We start from the raw sequence: 13,043 nt of genomic DNA on the forward strand, positions 1-13,043 counted from the left end.
CTCAACGGACAAGATGACCAGACCAGGTGGAGCGAGTTGTGGCGGGGAGTACACGGTACATGGATTGGAGAGCGCCAGCCAATAACCGAGTGAATTGGAGAAGCTTTGTTGGTTAGAAGTGTTAGGTATTACCCGCTTAGTATGCGTGGGTTTCCTAAAGATTTCGAATTCATAGTGGTTGGAGTTTTTAACAACCCATTTCATGAATACCATTTAAAATTCCCAAAAAACTTTCCAAGTTCCCCAAGTTGTAAAATACAAAAAATATCATCAACATACCTCCACCAACGATCTGGTAAAAGACTTTTTCATTTAGTTTATTTTCAAAATGTGCCATAAAAAGCTCACATAAGAAAGGTGAAAGCGGATTCCCCATCGGCTCTCCTTTTGTTTGTTTGTAAAATTTCCCACGAAATGAAAAATAATTGTCTTCCATGCAAAGTCGAGTTAACTTCAAGTAACTGCGTACTTTAGTTTTCCAAGGGTTGTCACATCGTTGGGAGGGGAGCCAATCTTTCGAAAGATTTATAGCTTCTTTCACTGAAACACTCGGAAAAAGTGCTGTGACATCAAAAGAAACCATTATCTCGCTAGTGTTGATACCCCCCGATTAGGGTTTGCAATCCCGGGAAATACCACTTCCCGGGATTCCCGGATCCCGGGAACAGAAATATTGATTCCCGCGATCCCGGGATTCCCAAGTTCCTTGAAAAATTCCGCAAGATTTACTATATTTTTCTATGCAACAGTGCAATAAAACTACATACACTATCAAACACGAAATTGACGTCGTCAAACTGTATAGCAGCTCTAAAGTGGGCATTACACAAAGCATATATTTGCTTGAAACGACGGTCAAAATTTGTTCGCCTTGTAGTTACAAATAATTTGCTTCAATTATTTGTCAGAAATATTTTCTGTCTTTTTCAGCAAACGAAAAATCGGGCCATTATCTTGTTTATCTAATGTCGTTGAATTTTTTAATTGATAAAATTTTCGATACCTGTAAATTGATAAAAAAAAATTTGAAGTCCGTAAATCAATGCGACCTCTATTAAATAGTTTAATAAAACGTAAAGTCAGGATCGTGGCTGCGATTTCATCGTTAAAATCGTCTTTGCAGAATAATTACGTAGGCATGCGAATGCTTTCAAATTGTCCTATTTTGAGTCGTATTGAACTGATTATTCTATTGTTTTCTTCCGGTTTGTCTCAGTCTTTCACAGAAAACCGACAAATAGCGGAATAATATTCCAATCAATCAATCCAAATTCTTACGCGGAATCCTGAGCAAATATCTACTATGGTGCAATAGGATAACATATCGTCGGCTTTGTGCACCACTGGCATAACTCAAAATCATAGTTTCGAGGAAAACGCGTTTGATAGTTAGCGTCGAAAATTTAGTTTTTAATTTTCAAGAAAACTTTAAAATTTAATATTTCCAATCCTCATTTTACGTTTTTGAGTCTATTATGCACATTTTATGAGCACGTTGTACAAGATTTGTATTGCAAGAAGTGCCTGCTCATAACTGTTGATTTTTTGTGAGTTTTGAACGGGGTTTCGTGGGAGCAAAATTTACAATATTTGGCATCATTTGTCATCAAGAATCCAAAAATGCAAAATTTTGAGTTGCAAGTTGCTCAAAACCGACAATATATGTTATCACTGAGAAATATTTTGACCAAAAAGGCAGTACATTTTTCATTCCCGGTTCCCGGGAATTCCCGGGAAATGAGAATTTTTATTCCCGTTTCTCGAGAAATCAATTCTGGGAATATTGCAAACCCTATCCCCGATGATTTTAAATTTTCAACAAAATCTCTTGTGCTCTTAATAGATCGATTAGGAAATTTGTTCGGCATTGATTGAAATTCCTTGAATAACCATTTTGCCAATTTTTCTGTTGGTGCCCCCACCGCAGAAACGATTTCTCTCATTTCATTACCAGGTTTATGTACTTTAGGGAGACCCTTTATTCTAGTAAGAGAAGGGTTCGAAACACGAAGATTTTTCAAAGCGTCATCAAAAATAGGTTGGCATTCTTTAATAGTTTTTTCAAAATTTTTCACCGTGTCGGCAAGAGGGTTGACTCTCTGTTGCCTGTATGGGCCATTATTAATTTTCTCCAACATTTCTTATTTCGGTTTTACTTATTGTTCGTTAACATTTAGTTTTGTTTTTATTTTTCATATGCTTTTTTGTGTTTTGTACGCCTATTTTCGTTCTATCAGTTTTGTTTTTGTCTCTCAGTCACAAATGACACACAGTTTCAGATTATGTTTCTCAATTTTCTGAGTTTTAACCGAGGTTTAACTGCTTTACAAAAAATCAGATGAAGAGTTCAAAATATTTTCAAAATTTCAGGCTCACTTTTCCCGTAAATGACCTAAGCTTTCTTTGCTAAAACAGAGCAGCAAAAGGTTTGAATTCTAAAACAAAAAAGGAACCGTGTTTCTGTCCCTTAAGGCTGCATTTTGATTTTACATTTGTGTTTTTTTTTTACATCAATTGAAATTGAGTTTCCTCAGTTCCAAAAATTGTTTTATCAATTTTTTTTGCACGGATTTCGCCATGTTATTATTTATTTCAAGAACCTTTTATCGTCGGCGTTCTTTTCCTGAGTTTTCATGAGTTTCTTAATTTCTCATTGCTTTCTATTTAATTTAATTTAATTTTTTATTTTTTTTTATGTTTCGTATATTTACTGTCAGTATCTTTGTTTTGTTCCTGATTATTATATGATAGTATGGTGATGTTTCCTGTTTTCTCAATTTATAAGCTTTCCTCAATCTTTTATTTGTTCAGTTTTTCAATTCTTGTTAATTCAGAGTTTGCAATCCATTCTCAATCGAGACAAAAATATACAAACTCTTCGGCACACCAAAGTACCACAATCGAGATAAAATAAACATTTTATCACCACCAATCGCGATGCCAAAAAAGATCAGCGATAGGACTGTTTTCAACTGCCCAAAACACCGAGAATGCGATACCACAAAGAAAAACAATCATCATAGAGAGCCATCGTGTTGCGTAGAAAACCTTCTTTTATTATGGATAAACGAAGCATACAGTGTAATCTTTAGTGCGAAACTAAATGTGCTAACCGTTTTCGACGATTAGATTTTATTTCACCATTATCGCGACTCGTTTAGACCGGTCATCGCTGCTCGCATACGGACGGTGTCAGATGATTACGGTTATTGGCATACTTTTTGCAAGTAAAAGCAACTCTTTCGAAGTTTTAAAGTCAGACTGAATGGACAACTGAATAGCGGATGAGTGTGTTATGATAAAGTAATGCTCCTGAGCAATCAACGCAGAATACGAATGGAAAAGATGACGAACTTGAAGCGAATTTATTATATATATATATATATATATATATATATATATATATATATATATATATATATATATATATATATATATATATATATATATATATATATATATATATATATATATATATATATATATATTTATATATATATATATATATATATATATATATATATATATATATATATATATATATATATATATATATATATATATATATATATATATATATATATATATATATATATATATATATATATATATATAATAAATTCGCTTCAAGTTCGTCATCTTTTCCATTCGTATTCTGCGTTGATTGCTCAGGAGCATTACTTTATCATAACACACTCATCCGCTATTCAGTTGTCCATTCAGTCTGACTTTAAAACTTCGAAAGAGTTGCTTTTACTTGCAAAAAGTATGCCAATAACCGTAATCATCTGACACCGTCCGTATGCGAGCAGCGATGACCGGTCTAAACGAGTCGCGATAATGGTGAAATAAAATCTAATCGTCGAAAACGGTTAGCACATTTAGTTTCGCACTAAAGATTACACTGTATGCTTCGTTTATCCATAATAAAAGAAGGTTTTCTACGCAACACGATGGCTCTCTATGATGATTGTTTTTCTTTGTGGTATCGCATTCTCGGTGTTTTGGGCAGTTGAAAACAGTCCTATCGCTGATCTTTTTTGGCATCGCGATTGGTGGTGATAAAATGTTTATTTTATCTCGATTGTGGTACTTTGGTGTGCCGAAGAGTTTGTATATTTTTGTCTCGATTGAGAATGGATTGCAAACTCTGAATTAACAAGAATTGAAAAACTGAACAAATAAAAGATTGAGGAAAGCTTATAAATTGAGAAAACAGGAAACATCACCATACTATCATATAATAATCAGGAACAAAACAAAGATACTGACAGTAAATATACGAAACATAAAAAAAAATAAAAAATTAAATTAAATTAAATAGAAAGCAATGAGAAATTAAGAAACTCATGAAAACTCAGGAAAAGAACGCCGACGATAAAAGGTTCTTGAAATAAATAATAACATGGCGAAATCCGTGCAAAAAAAATTGATAAAACAATTTTTGGAACTGAGGAAACTCAATTTCAATTGATGTAAAAAAAAAACACAAATGTAAAATCAAAATGCAGCCTTAAGGGACAGAAACACGGTTCCTTTTTTGTTTTAGAATTCAAACCTTTTGCTGCTCTGTTTTAGCAAAGAAAGCTTAGGTCATTTACGGGAAAAGTGAGCCTGAAATTTTGAAAATATTTTGAACTCTTCATCTGATTTTTTTGTAAAGCAGTTAAACCTCGGTTAAAACTCAGAAAATTGAGAAACATAATCTGAAACTGTGTGTCATTTGTGACTGAGAGACAAAAACAAAACTGATAGAACGAAAATAGGCGTACAAAACACAAAAAAGCATATGAAAAATAAAAACAAAACTAAATGTTAACGAACAATAAGTAAAACCGAAATAAGAAATGTTGGAGAAAATTAATAATGGCCCATACAGGCAACAGAGAGTCAACCTTCTTGCCGACACGGTGAAAAATTTTGAAAAAACTATTAAAGAATGCCAACCTATTTTTGATGACGCTTTGAAAAATCTTCGTGTTTCGAACCCTTCTCTTACTAGAATAAAGGGTCTCCCTAAAGTACATAAACCTGGTAATGAAATGAGAGAAATCGTTTCTGCGGTGGGGGCACCAACAGAAAAATTGGCAAAATGGTTATTCAAGGAATTTCAATCAATGCCGAACAAATTTCCTAATCGATCTGTTAAGAGCACAAGAGATTTTGTTGAAAATTTAAAATCATCGGGGATAGGGTTTGCAATATTCCCAGAATTGATTTCTCGAGAAACGGGAATAAAAATTCTCATTTCCCGGGAATTCCCGGGAACCGGGAATGAAAAATGTACTGCCTTTTTGGTCAAAATATTTCTCAGTGATAACATATATTGTCGGTTTTGAGCAACTTGCAACTCAAAATTTTGCATTTTTGGATTCTTGATGACAAATGATGCCAAATATTGTAAATTTTGCTCCCACGAAACCCCGTTCAAAACTCACAAAAAATCAACAGTTATGAGCAGGCACTTCTTGCAATACAAATCTTGTACAACGTGCTCATAAAATGTGCATAATAGACTCAAAAACGTAAAATGAGGATTGGAAATATTAAATTTTAAAGTTTTCTTGAAAATTAAAAACTAAATTTTCGACGCTAACTATCAAACGCGTTTTCCTCGAAACTATGATTTTGAGTTATGCCAGTGGTGCACAAAGCCGACGATATGTTATCCTATTGCACCATAGTAGATATTTGCTCAGGATTCCGCGTAAGAATTTGGATTGATTGATTGGAATATTATTCCGCTATTTGTCGGTTTTCTGTGAAAGACTGAGACAAACCGGAAGAAAACAATAGAATAATCAGTTCAATACGACTCAAAATAGGACAATTTGAAAGCATTCGCATGCCTACGTAATTATTCTGCAAAGACGATTTTAACGCTGAAATCGCAGCCACGATCCTGACTTTACGTTTTATTAAACTATTTAATAGAGGTCGCATTGATTTACGGACTTCAAATTTTTTTTTATCAATTTACAGGTATCGAAAATTTTATCAATTAAAAAATTCAACGACATTAGATAAACAAGATAATGGCCCGATTTTTCGTTTGCTGAAAAAGACAGAAAATATTTCTGACAAATAATTGAAGCAAATTATTTGTAACTACAAGGCGAACAAATTTTGACCGTCGTTTCAAGCAAATATATGCTTTGTGTAATGCCCACTTTAGAGCTGCTATACAGTTTGACGACGTCAATTTCGTGTTTGATAGTGTATGTAGTTTTATTGCACTGTTGCATAGAAAAATATAGTAAATCTTGCGGAATTTTTCAAGGAACTTGAGAATCCCGGGATCGCGGGAATCAATATTTCTGTTCCCGGGATCCGGGAATCCCGGGAAGTGGTATTTCCCGGGATTGCAAACCCTAATCGGGGGGTATCAACACTAGCGAGATAATGGTTTCTTTTGATGTCACAGCACTTTTTCCGAGTGTTTCAGTGAAAGAAGCTATAAATCTTTCGAAAGATTGGCTCCCCTCCCAACGATGTGACAACCCTTGGAAAACTAAAGTACGCAGTTACTTGAAGTTAACTCGACTTTGCATGGAAGACAATTATTTTTCATTTCGTGGGAAATTTTACAAACAAACAAAAGGAGAGCCGATGGGGAATCCGCTTTCACCTTTCTTATGTGAGCTTTTTATGGCACATTTTGAAAATAAACTAAATGAAAAAGTCTTTTACCAGATCGTTGGTGGAGGTATGTTGATGATATTTTTTGTATTTTACAACTTGGGGAACTTGGAAAGTTTTTTGGGAATTTTAAATGGTATTCATGAAATGGGTTGTTAAAAACTCCAACCACTATGAATTCGAAATCTTTAGGAAACCCACGCATACTAAGCGGGTAATACCTAACACTTCTAACCAACAAAGCTTCTCCAATTCACTCGGTTATTGGCTGGCGCTCTCCAATCCATGTACCGTGTACTCCCCGCCACAACTCGCTCCACCTGGTCTGGTCATCTTGTCCGTTGAGCCCCTGGTCGTCTTCTTCCTACCAGATTCGAGGCAAACACCATTTTTGCAGGGTAGTTGTCCGGCATTCTTGCAACATGCCTTGTCCAGCGTATCCGTTCAGCTTTAGCGACCTTTGAAACCTTTGCAATGTTAGATAGCAGAGAGAAAACACCATCACTCTGTCGAAGCCCGTTGCGGAATTAGAATTGACCCGACAATCCACCCGAAATCCGCACACAGCACTGCGTCCCATCCACCGCAGTCTAATCAGCTTTCGACAGCCGTTTTAGTCCATGTCCTTCGATACCTCTTTTCGATTCATAATGTCATACGCGGCTTTAAAGTCGACGAATAGGTGGTGTGTGGGGGTTCTGTATAAAAAGCTTATTAAACTAACTACTCATTAGGAAATAGAAAAAAATGTTTTCAAAAATTGGAAAATATGTAGAAAATAACAGGAGGGCTATCTGTTAACCGGACCGCAACGTTGACTACATAAGGCTGTTTTGTGTTTGTATTACTACCACTAGCTGGTACCATTGACGACAACGAACAACAGGATATTCTACAAGGTATACAGACAAGGTATGAAATGGTGACGTGGGACTAAACACAGTAATTAGAGGGATTTTTAGTTACAAAGGTTACAGAGTCCGCAGACAGAATCATTTCGTTTTATGGTAATTGGATTCAGGAGATAAACTGTTTTTTTTTGCCATCTGCAGCAGCATTGCAGTTTTTCCTTGATTACACACAAATAGAAATCGTGTACCGCTACAATGATAGACCAGCAGTGCCCTGCTCCACCGGTACTGTATGGTATTGGTGGCTCTAGCAGCATATTTTATTTCAAGACATCAGTTTTTATTAGGTTCTAACAGCAGATTAAGAAACTGTTTAAAAGCAGGGACTGTTTCAAACTTTTCGAAGAGCATTACCTTCGAGACATCAAATTAGTCTAATAGGTTAGGTTCATGGAGGCAAACATTGGTATTGGTATTGATAAAGAGTATTGATAAAGAGAATGTCACTGTAAATGGTTGGTGTCTATCCATGTCGTCTACACACTTAAAATTCTTTGCCGGGACTCGGTTATTTATTGCCGAGAACGGCAAAATTGAGTGCTCGGTAAAACAAAAAAATTGACAGCCGTCAGATTTTTTCCTGAATCTCGGTTCATTCAGTTTAGTGAACCGAGACCCTCAGGAAAAAATGTGACAGCTGTCATTATTTTTTCAACCGAGCCCTCAGTGGCGCCATTCTCGGCAATAAATTACCGAGACGCAGCAATGAATTTCAAGTGTGTAGACATGTTCGCATGTGATTGGCTCATTGTTCGCGTAAATTTGTCCTTGAATCTTTTTATCAATTTTTACAGTGGAACATTCAAATAATAATGATGACTAGCGTATTTTAAAATTGTCCAACATATTATCTATCCAACAACATATTGGATATCCATCTTGCGGTTATGCTGTTAACGGGTGTTAAATAAAAAATGAGAATTTTTTTTAATACCTTTCAGTAACTCAAATACAGAGCGTAAAATTTTTTCTCTTTAAGAAAATTGCTCTTTGAGCTCCCTAGAAACAGTAGGCGTGTTTGGTTTTGCTAGTTTGAATTTAGTCAAAGCAAAGATGGCGTCGAAACAGCACGTGCTCCGCGAACGCATTGTACGGTTCTACGAAACGCATTTCCAGCAAGGAAAAAAGTTCACGGTGACACATTTTAAGGAAGAAAATGTACCTGTCAGTACGGTATATCGTATCCTGGGTTCCCTGAACGTAGAGCGGAAGGTCGGAAGTAATCGTCCGGTGACGATAATGACGAAGCAGAGGAAGACATCGTTAAAGAAGCTGTTTGACAACAAGGACGCAACCAGCCTGCGTGACGCCGGTCGGAAATATGGCTGCTCTCACGTATTGATCCATCGGACCCTCAAGATGAAAGGAATCGTCTGCAGGAGGAAGACGAGGTCGCTGGAGTACACGGAGGAGCAGATTGAGACGGTCAAAACACAGTGTCGGTGGATGACCAAAAAATACCGCGGGACGTCTTTCGTTCTGGACGACGAAAGCTATTTTCCGCTGTCCAAAACGCATATTCCAGGAAATGATAATTACTACTCCAGCGACAAGTCATCCACACCGCCTGAAGTGAAATACAAGTTCAAGCACAAGTTTGATAAAACGGTTATGTTGTACATCGCCATTTCCGACCGGGGCATTTCAAAGCCTTGGTTTAAGCCGAGCGGTCTGGCAATTAACCAACAAATCTATCAAGAAGAGTGCCTCGATAAAATCCTGCTGCCGTTCCTGAACGAGCATCACGCGGATGGGAAGTACGTCTTCTGGCCAGATAAGGCGTCTTCCCATTACGCCAAGAAGACGCTTGCGTATCTTGAGGAGAAAAAGATACCGTTCGTGCCGAAAGATCGTAATCCAACAAACTTGCCCCAGTGCCGCTCAAAAGAGGATTTCTTTGGCTCACTCAGTGCCCTAGTATATAAAAACAAGGATACGAAGCAACTGACTACAAGAATCCGGAATTGTATCCGGAAAATGGACGTAAGTGCCGTACAACGTTCTTGTGAGAGCATCGCAACAAAGTTGCGTCGAACAGCAGACCACGGCCCTTACTCAAACATTCACTAATATTTTTTTGAAGAAAATACATTATGTTATTAATAAAAAATACTGAAATCGATGAAAAAAATTTTTTTTTATATGTGATTGAAAAAATTCTCATTTTTTATTTAACACCCGTTATTATCGTTCGAAATCTGACGGAACATTTGATCAGTTTCATTTCCAATTTAACAATATACCCCAGTAGAACAAACAAAGTCGTAATCCCACGTCAAAAACAGTGTGTATCGCGCTGCCGTGTCTAGAACAAGAACGAAGTTGAATTATTTATACGCTATCTTTTGTACCAAGTTGCACTGAGATATTTTAATTTAAGGAGTGGCTACGAAGAGGTGATAACTAGGGCCGAGCCAAAACAGTACATTCTCGGGTAACTAGGCATAATATTCTACCGATCGTGCTAAAGGAAGCAAGCATTAAGCTCTGCTCGCCATAATCTGCATTTCAACAAGACTTAACAGTTTTCAATAGTACAATAGTTTGCATAATCAAATTACTATTCACTTTATCACGCATTTTAAAACGGAAAAAAATCGTCCTATTAATCGTTTTTCGATTTTCATAGCAAATGTTCTTGAAAGTCGTAGTTCTACGTCTAAATTACGAAATCAGCTAATTAAAATAACTGAAAATCACAAAACAAAAAACATGCGAAAAATAGAGAAGAATTTCCCTATATTGAGAAATTTTGAGAAAATAGAAAATTTTCTCGTAAACAGAAAACACAGTAAAAAGAAACTTAACGTAGAAGCTGAGAAATTTGATAGCTTAGAGTTCCGAAAATTAAAAAAAAAAACATCTGAAACATACAAAATCTCCACAAGCTGAAAAAAAAAAAACAAAAAGGATCAAAAGAAAATTGAGAAACAAAAAATACAAGAAACTGAAAAATACAAAACGAAGAAATTTAAAAATAATAAAATTAGGAAAACACTAATTTGAGAAACTTGGAAAACTGAACAAACAAAAAATACAACCGATCGATAAACCCATGAAATTCAGTAAATTTTAGAAACAATGGATTTTCCACGTGACTCTTTCGCATTTGCCGAGATTGATAAAGTCGTTGTAATGCTGTAATTGAAATGATAAAAAATTACTTGTGGTATTCAAGCTCAGAATAAGTTGGATTGGCTGTTTTAGACCCAGGAATTCCGCTTAAAACTAAACGTAAATTCTGAACAGTTACTAGTATGTGATTTATCCCATCTTTTTCATACAAAACCGAGGCTTCCTTCTCGAGTTTTGTTCTTATTATTGCTATTTCGACCGTGAATTAGTCGAATAGAAAAAATAATAGGGAATAGCAAACTTTTGTTAAAAATTACTCGATGTAATCGACGCTACAGAGAGTGGTGTTAAATATATGAAAGATTATAACCGTGTTTTAACACATAATGGAGACGAACTTTAGTTTATATTGCATGTTGTTGATTCATACCGAAAAACCGAAAATATCAGTCTCATTCAAAATTCGCACTTTTCAACGAATACAAAAAGTTATAAATAATTTTGAACTTAAATCAGGATAATAAAATAATTGTTTCGTAAAAATATAAGTGTATATGAATACGTTTATCAAGAGATATATTAAAAAAAACCTTTCTCATTCTCATTCTCATTCAAACTTATTATTTGTAAAAATAGATTTACAAGAACGCTTCAATCCAATAAATGTATAATGCACTCTTTAGGTTCTAAAAAATTGATGTTGTGATCTTTACATATAAAAATGCTGTCCGGTCTGTCTGCCTGTCTGTCTGATCCATTGTTTGAGACCCCTACCTCTTCTGGAAGGGAGGGGTTCCATACAAATGAAACATAAATTGCTGCACAACTCAAGAACATGTACAGAAGCCAAAAGTCGAGGATATTGTCATTTCGATAAAACCAATCATTTCAAACGATTTGTTATTTGACTTTGATCATGTCCTATGGCCGATTCGTTGTGCATTTCCAGACCTTAAACACATCGCAGAGAATCAATGAAATTGGAACGTTCAAATAGTACGACACCACATTCAAATTATGTTGAGACCACATTTCGGTACATTACAGACGAAGTTACAGTTCGATTAGAGTAAAATTCAATAGGGTGTTATGAGGCAGCTAGACTAATTAATTGACACTAATTTTGTGGAAATCGGGTCAGCCATCTCTGAGTAAAGTGAGAAAGTCCAAGTAGTCTTCGGAATATATTCCTTTTCATAGCTGGATTTCACATTTTTAAACATAACAGGCAAAGTAATAGTCCGATTGCAAAACAAATCAATGGGGTATTATGAGGCAACTAGATCTTCCATTTGATACTGATTTTATGAAAATCGGTCCAGCCATTTCTGAGAAACATGAGTGAGATTAAACAGTCTTCAGAACACGTTTCTTTTCGTAACTTTTGAACCACAAGTTTAATCTTTATAAAATTTTAAAGTTAAGGGTTTTTCAGGTTCAGGTCTTATGGGTCAACAATACCTTTCATTTGCAATTAATTTCATGAAAATCGGTCCAGCCATCTCTGAGAAAAGTAAGTGAGAATAAAAATTTGCACACACACACACACACATACACACACACACACATACAGAAAATGCTCAGCTCGTCGAGCTGAGTTGAGTGATATATGCCACTCGGCCATTTGGAGCACTTTTATATCTTCGGTTTTGCAAGTGATTGCTATACCTTTCTAGGAGAAAGGCAAAAACCGTACAATTTTCGTATAAATCGATTTCTAAAATTCAAGAGCTTTGTGGGTCTATTCAATAAACTCCGATCAACTTCAAATTTTTGTGGCTTATTGTAAAGGTTAAAAAGAAACTTTTTCAGCCCGGCGCTCATTAGTTTAAAAATTTGCCATATAAAATATCGCCCCTCTAGCGCACACCTGTGTGAAACCAGTTGTTTTGACAGTGAATGAAATTCTTCTACACGCTAGTGAAGAGAAATGACAAGCCTGACAGTAAACAAACAGACAGAAAAAAGGTAATAGTTTATGCACAGATAAGCAATAAACATGACACTATACTCTAAATACCTAGTGGCATTGCTGATAACATTGATAAACTCTGCTTTTGCCGTAGAGCTCAAACTAGAAAAAATAAAAGCTTTTTATCCATTCCTGTGAATTTTGGTTTTTTGGTTTTGGTTGAAGATAAGAAGTGCAGTGCAGATACCATTTTAAGGCTGAAGATATAAAATTGCAGTGTCAGTATCAATACGCTATTTGGCAGGCCTTTTGACAATTTGGACATATTTACCATTCCCAGGTTGAAAATTCGCGAGAAAAAGATAATACTATGCATTGAGAATCAAAGCTTCCATTCTTATAATTAAATGTCGAAAAAACGCTCAAAACAAAATCATCATCATCAGTTTATCTGTTGAAAAAAGGTCCCTTCAAAAAATCGTCGCAGGCACAGAACACGAAAAGTA

At 35.6% G+C, this 13,043-nt stretch overlaps 2 protein-coding genes across 8 annotated transcripts in view; both read left to right on the forward strand.

Moving 5' to 3' along the window:
- LOC129724685 (neurocalcin homolog) overlaps positions 1–13,043 on the forward strand; it is a 324,802-nt gene that overhangs the window by 268,761 nt on the left and 42,998 nt on the right. The gene's annotated exons all lie outside the window — the stretch shown is intronic.
- LOC129724684 (neuronal calcium sensor 2) overlaps positions 1–13,043 on the forward strand; it is a 273,798-nt gene that overhangs the window by 255,903 nt on the left and 4,852 nt on the right. The window lies entirely within an intron of this gene.

This window comes from Wyeomyia smithii, chromosome 2, assembly GCF_029784165.1.
Source record: "Wyeomyia smithii strain HCP4-BCI-WySm-NY-G18 chromosome 2, ASM2978416v1, whole genome shotgun sequence".
In the NCBI taxonomy this organism is placed as follows: domain Eukaryota; kingdom Metazoa; phylum Arthropoda; class Insecta; order Diptera; family Culicidae; genus Wyeomyia; species Wyeomyia smithii.